Source organism: Echinops telfairi, unplaced genomic scaffold, assembly GCF_000313985.2.
Source record: "Echinops telfairi isolate 266 unplaced genomic scaffold, ASM31398v2 ScPeMD7_7420;HRSCAF=8458, whole genome shotgun sequence".
NCBI lineage: Eukaryota > Metazoa > Chordata > Mammalia > Afrosoricida > Tenrecidae > Echinops > Echinops telfairi.
Genome location: NW_022111320.1, coordinates 48,032,041 through 48,038,661, shown reverse-complemented (window position 1 = coordinate 48,038,661; position 6,621 = coordinate 48,032,041). Strand labels below are relative to the sequence as shown.

The window sequence follows — 6,621 nt, the reverse complement described above, 5'->3', positions numbered from 1 at the left end:
CTGCTCAGCACGTGCTAACGAGAACGCTTCCTACCCATCCCACATCTCTGAAAGTCAACTCGGTGACATTAAAAATAATCATCACTGCCGCTTCCCAAAGGGCGAGTTTCCTGTCGAAGTGCCTTTCTCTTCCTCCTGGGCAAACGACTGAGTTAGAATGGGAGTGGTGGTGGTGGTGTGTGTATGTGTGCGCACGCGCACAGCGAGGAGAGGTGGTATGTATACCTATTTCTCATCTATCCAGTCCTCGTTTACCTGGGTGAACCAGTTGCCTAGAAACAGGTATGATTAAGATCTGTGCATGCTGTTCTAATAGTCACATCCTTGGGTGTCATTTGAAAGCTATGCGGTGTGTGTCCAATCGCCCTCATCCCTTTAACCATTGATTGCTCTATAAAGACAGCTTTGCTCTGAAGGCCCATGGATGGTTCCTTAGGCACTGCTGGAGTTGCTGGAACCCACAGAGGCGTCTGGGATGGTTACACACCACTCCTGAGACCTGAAGCTGCCCCTGGCTTGTTTCAACATCTGCACTGCTCCCTACAAATGGCTCACGTTTCTGGTGCCAACCCAGCCTCGTGTCCTCAAAGCCAAGCCGCCCCACTGTTCACGCCACCAAGCCCAGTCATGTGATGCTCGCTGACAGGAAAGAATTGATGAAAACAATTGGTTTGCGACACGCATGATAGGTCGGGTTGAATCTCTCCATCTTTGCCTCTAAAATCTAGATACAGCTCCTGACCCCAGGATGGGAAGACAGCGTGAGTTTCTCATATAAGGAGACTGCATGAGGGCTTTGGTACAAGCACCCCTCCTGCGGTTCAGTGGGGGCAGAAAGCCCGTTCTCATAATGCACGGTCAGGCGGCACCCCTGGTTCTTACAGGGACGAGTGGTGGTCATTTCGGTGATGAGTTCAGCAGAATGGTTGACAACTCTGGACTAGGCACCCCGGCCGGTGGGACAGGCCCCTGCTCATCTCTACCCTGAGGAGGTGCATTTCAATGCCCAGCCTGGTGCCAGTTGGGGTTGCCAAGGACAGATGACGCACACCAGCCTGGGCTGACCCCTTTCCAGGATACGAATGGACCAACCCGGTGGTAAGACGTGGGTATGTGTGACCAGGGCTGAACCAGGCCTCCTTCTTCCGGGGCATGCTGTCTTAGACGAAAAGGGCCTACTCAGTCACTGGTGTCCACTGCTGCCCACTCTCCCCTGACACCTTCTCTGCCAGCCAGCTGAGATGCCTGGTCTCTCCATGCCCAGTGGTGCCTGTTTTCACCAGCTGCTGTCTGACCTCAGCAACGCCTGGGGTCAGCAGATCACTGATGTTAGAATGGAAGACAATGAACCAGGCCCAGGTGGTGGTTGAGCCCTTCCCTCTTGGGGTCCCCGTGTGCTTTGCATCTGAAGAGTGGGTCTCAAGCTGCCTATTTTCAGGGTCAGCCAAGGCCAGACTCTGTGTGATGTAGCACGTCTTCAGGGAGATGCGTTTCTGATCTCTATGGAAGGAGCCGGCTCCTGGCCTCGGGGGACTCCGGTGGTGGTGGTTAGGGGTTCCCATCCAATCTCAGAGACCCGGGTGCCCTTATTCACGTAGGGCAGTGGTTCTCAACTTCCTAATGCCGCGGCCCTTTCATACAGTTCCTCATGTTGTGGTGACCCCTCAACCTTAAAATTATTTTCGTTGCTACTTCATCATTGTCATTTTGATACTGTTATGAATCGTCATGTAATAGCTGATATGTAGGATGTATTGGGCGACCTTTGAAAGGGTCATTCTACCGCCAAAGGGGTCGCAACCCACAGGTTGAGAATGCTGACATAGGGCATGGCTTCTTGCCTGTCCGTCACTTCCAGCAGTACCCCCTTTGCCCATGCTTCAGCGCCCGCATTGACTCGACGTGGGTGGCATCCCGCAAGTCAGCCCGGTTCACGGACAGTGTGGCGCCGCCCACGTACAGAGTTTCATGCTGATGCCCAGCCTGCTTCTGGTTCGAGATCATCTCGGGCACCTGCTCGGGCAGGTTGGTGAAGGTGGTGCCGACCCTCTGGGTGCCATCCAGGGGCTGCGCTCAGAGACCCGGCCCCACTGCAGAAGGAGCCATCGGTGGCAGTCCCCAGGCCATTGTGCGCTGCCTTGCCCTCCACCCAGCTCAGCACCAGGGCGTCCTTGCTCAAGTTCCACCTAGCCCTTCTGGGAGCTTCCATGTCTCCCCTGGGTTCTGCTAAGCATTAGGTGGATCTGATGCAGCTTCTCTGGGGTCCCACAGGTTGAATCTGTTCCCTGCCTCACGGCAACTTAGCGTCCGATGGGACAAAACACTGCCTGCTCCTGCCCCATCTTCTTTCTCTTCTTCCAGAATGATGTTAGAGCCGTGGTCTTGGCACTGGCACGTTCCCAGAAGCAGATCTCCCGGCCTTACCTTCCTTTAGAAAGCTCCATGAAATCGTGCCCCTCATGCGCAACCCTGCTAGTATTTGTGATACAGATGGCACTGTTTCCAGCCTGTGGCTCACCACAGCGCAACAGACTGATGCCCAGTGGCGGTGGCACTGGTGGATGCTCCATGCGTACATAGCAGCTAACCAGCCACCGTGCTCGAAAGCCCCGTGCAGACCAGGCCCCCCTTGGCTTTTGTGTTAAGCAGAGCTTTGGATTCTAACTTGGAAGACAGTTCATTGCTTGCTCAGTGACAGCGGCAACTTGCTTATTGTCCCCCAAGGGTCTCTCTAGAGTTTGACCACAAGACTGGCCATTCCCGAATCCAGTGACGCTGTGTGCTGGACCACTCTGGGATCTCCGACCCTGCGGTCTTGTCACCAGCCCTGTGGGTGGACCCCAGAATGGACGACAGTACTCGAATCTTGCTCCCCTTGGTCGGAGCTGCTCCCCATGCCTGCCTTTACCTTAGAGGTCGTTGACGCCAGTCTTATCACTCGATGCACAAGGAGAGGCGCAGAGGCGGAGTGGTAGAACCAGGGTGTGGAGCATCGGCTTCCTCGTGCAAGGAACAGATGTCACACCCAGCGGGGATGTCGAAGAGAGTGCATAGTGATGGGAATGTGTAGAGGCAGGTGGGCAGGACAGGGTTAAGAGAACAAATGGGTTACTGAGGTGTCTCGCGACTAACTAACGGTGACTGGCGCTGTAACCCCTATCCTTGAAGGGGGGAACAAAGAAACAGGGTGGCCTGAGTCCTGGGAGGGCTGGGGCGGAGGCCTGGATTCTGGGACTGTAGCAAAACCAGTAAGAGCGGGAGCAGGCAGGAAGTGCCCTGGTCTGCTGCTCCCACTCCAGGTCTCCGGTCCTCTCCCAGCTGAGCCCCACGGGAGCCTGGGATGTCCCTAGACATCGGTTCTCAGTAGAAGAACAGAGAGGGGTGGAGATGGGCAAATGACAAGTAACCGCAACATGATCCAGTGCATCAGATGTGGTTTTCTGCCGTCTTGTCATTTAGTTCATCTAAAACAAGTAGCCTGTATAATGAATTCACCTTCTGTTCCTTCTGCACACGGAGAGAGTTCGGAACCAAGCTGCTGTGGTAGTTACATAATCTGCTGTCAATTTGAGACCATTAAGAGTAAAGGAGTGGAGACTAGCCTATCAATCAGGTCGCAGCTTGATGACCTAATTGGGAGGCGCCATGGAGATCAACAGCTCACTGGAAGCAGGACACAGGCTCACTCCCTGTGAGACATTATTGATGATGAGCCTGATGGAGCTATGCTGATGCAGCCAGGGCCCTGGAGCTGGAGGACCCATGGGGAGACCCACACCAGTGCTGAGATGCCTCTACCGCCACTGGATCCACAAGACTTTCTACCCACTGGCCTGTGATCTTCCTGCATTCCGCGTCATTGCATGTGTTTTGTAGTCTGAAGAAGAATTTATAGATTGGTATTGGGCATATGGGGTAATATCAGACTTATGGACTTGATCTGGACTGGGCTGGGATGCTTTCTCAATAGTCAATTGCTCTTGTATATAAAGCTTTCTTATGCACATGAGTGTCTATGGATTTGTTTCTCTAGTCTACCCTCTAGTCTAACACACTGCCCCACGGGTGTCAGCACCAGGTCCAAGATCTCACAAATTCCCAGCCATGGTCCATTGAGGGGGCTTGAGAGAAAGTGTGTCTTGAGTCTCCTGGCTTTAGGGTGCCTGCTGGCCAGTGGCATCACATAACAGACACAGCTGTGGCATCTCAAATGACGCGGGGCAGGGAAGAAGGGATGTTCGAGTCTTCTGCAAACCAATGGCATGGGAAGAGTTCACACTCTCCAAATGTCTTAAGAAGAACCGCTGGCACCGGCCACGCAGAGCTAAGATCCCTGTGTCCTGTATTCACACTGTGAGGATCAGAGCAGAGGGCTGGGGCATTGAAGCTGTTTCCAGAGTCTCTCTGCTGCTCTAGGGACCGGAAAACCCGTTCTCCCCCCAATGAAACAAGGAAAGGGTCTGGCTTTGGGGAGCGTTGCTGCCAGGAAAAGAACCCAGAAAGGCTCATCAACAGGTGTGTTTTGATGATGTCCCTGTCCCCTCCTACGCATCGATGCTAGATTTGTTCACCTGGTATCTTTAGATGGTGTGGACATTCTTGTCTCTACTCAACACAGATGCTTTTTAGCTGGCTGTGGTTTCTATGGTTGGCTTGCTTCCTGTGACCTACTAAAATAGACCACTGCATTCTAGGATTCTGCAGCTTCCGTGGGGGTTGAAAACAATGACCCGGATTAATAGGACGCCTATAGGAAAGACGCGGCTGTTCTGTTTCTCCATGTCCTGATCTTGTCTTCATCAGAAACTGAATACAGAGTATCTCCAGTGCTTCGACCCCCACGGGATAAGGTGGCACAAACTACAAATGAGTCTTAGAAAGAAAAGAAGTGTCAAGTAACAGAGTTTAGGCATGAATTGCTCCCTCGTCCCCCAAGTTCACCATTGTTTGCAGAGGAACCAAGAATGGACACGAATGCATGGTTAAAAAAAAAAAGAAAGAAATGCAAACATCATCCAAGATTTTATTCGCTTAGCGTTTATGCTGCCACGTCCGATGGTTCTGCGTCTTTGCACCAAGTAAACTTTGGGGAGAGCTACTTGTTCATTTCACTTGATATAAAACCCTCTCCAGTAACTTAGGGAGGGAGCCCTGGTGGTGTAGTGGTTATGAGTTGGGCTGCGATCCCCATGGTCCGTAGTTCAAAACCACCAGCAGCTCTGAGGGAGAAAGACGAGGTTTTCTCCCCTAAACAGTTACGGTCTCAGAAACCCACAGGGGCTCACTATGAGTCAGCATTGACTCGATGGCAGAGAGAGACATAAACTTAGGGAGACGTCATATGAACCCTGCAGGAAGGAAGTTATTCTGCTTTCTTTTACTGCCCAGAAGTTTTGAACGACACCATGACTAGATTCATTTCAGTACAGAGTCTCCGAGGTGGCTGCCCTGAGAGAAGGCGTGGCGTGGGACAGATCAGGACAGAGATCTTAGAAGGACTTTAGAGATGCCTCCAGAAACAGCTGGTGGGGCCTGATTCTGGGACTGAGAAGCGGGTATCCACTCTCATCCCCACCATAAGGCATGGTGACTGGAAGGGGAGACCATGGTTGAGGGCCGGCAGGATGATGCTCCCTGCGTGTCTGAGAGCCATCGCGACCCCGTTCTCACCTCTGACATCATCTGCATTTTCAGTGTGGCTTCTGAGGTATCCCGGGGAGGTGCTGGATGGAGAAGCCAACTACAGACAACCCGGATGGTGCTCTTTGCAGGCACAGGTGCTATGAGAGGGAACCCACAAGCTGATGTGTGAGAGATTCTGATTGGTGAGTCTAGGGGAGGCCTTACCCTGGTGGGTAGTGGGCAGTGGAGCGAGGCATCCTGGCCCAGGAGGGCTAGTAGAAGATATACCCAATTGCCATTGGCTTCGCAGGAAGCATCCAAACTTGGTGGTCAGTAAAAGGAAAGTGTGGGGAGAAGAATGCAGTCGCAGTGCAGCTCAGGCATATGTATATGTAATACTGTACCTAACGGTATTGTAGAATACTATAAAGTATTATAGAAAACCCAATATTAGGTAAAATAAAGATGAAAAGAGCCAGCAGAAGCACCCATCATTTCATCGCTGAAGGACTGCGTCGGTTAGCGTCTTCATCCGTCCTGTGATCCTGCCATTGACAGGTTTGGCATTGATGTTGTATCACAGAAACAATGTTGTACCTTTCTGTTTTTCCACTAAACAAACAAAACGCTGTTTTCTATGTTATACATTCTACATAAACATAATTTTAATGACTATTGGTCTAAAGATAAATATTTCCCTCGTTGATTTATTCATTCCACAAAAGAGTACTCAAGATCTGTTATATGCCAGACGAGGATGTGATAATGGCTATATCATGGTGATCAAACCATAGCTCATCTTCAGAAGCTTTTGTGTTCAAATGTGGGGGAGATGCCAAACAAATGAAAGCATATCTAAACACGTAGTTACAAACTTTAATAATTATTGTGGATTAAAAATAACAGAGTTATGCAAAATCTAACTTATAGTGAACAGTCAGGGTTGATGCTCTTGAAGAAGTCATATTTTAACTGGGCTCTCCAATTGGGAGGACAAAA

General features: G+C 51.2%; 1 pseudogene; it reads right to left on the bottom strand.

The window, feature by feature from the left end:
• Window positions 1-607: 607 nt before the first annotated feature.
• LOC105978755 lies at window positions 608-2,570 on the bottom strand (annotated as a pseudogene).
• Window positions 2,571-6,621: the final 4,051 nt, after the last annotated feature.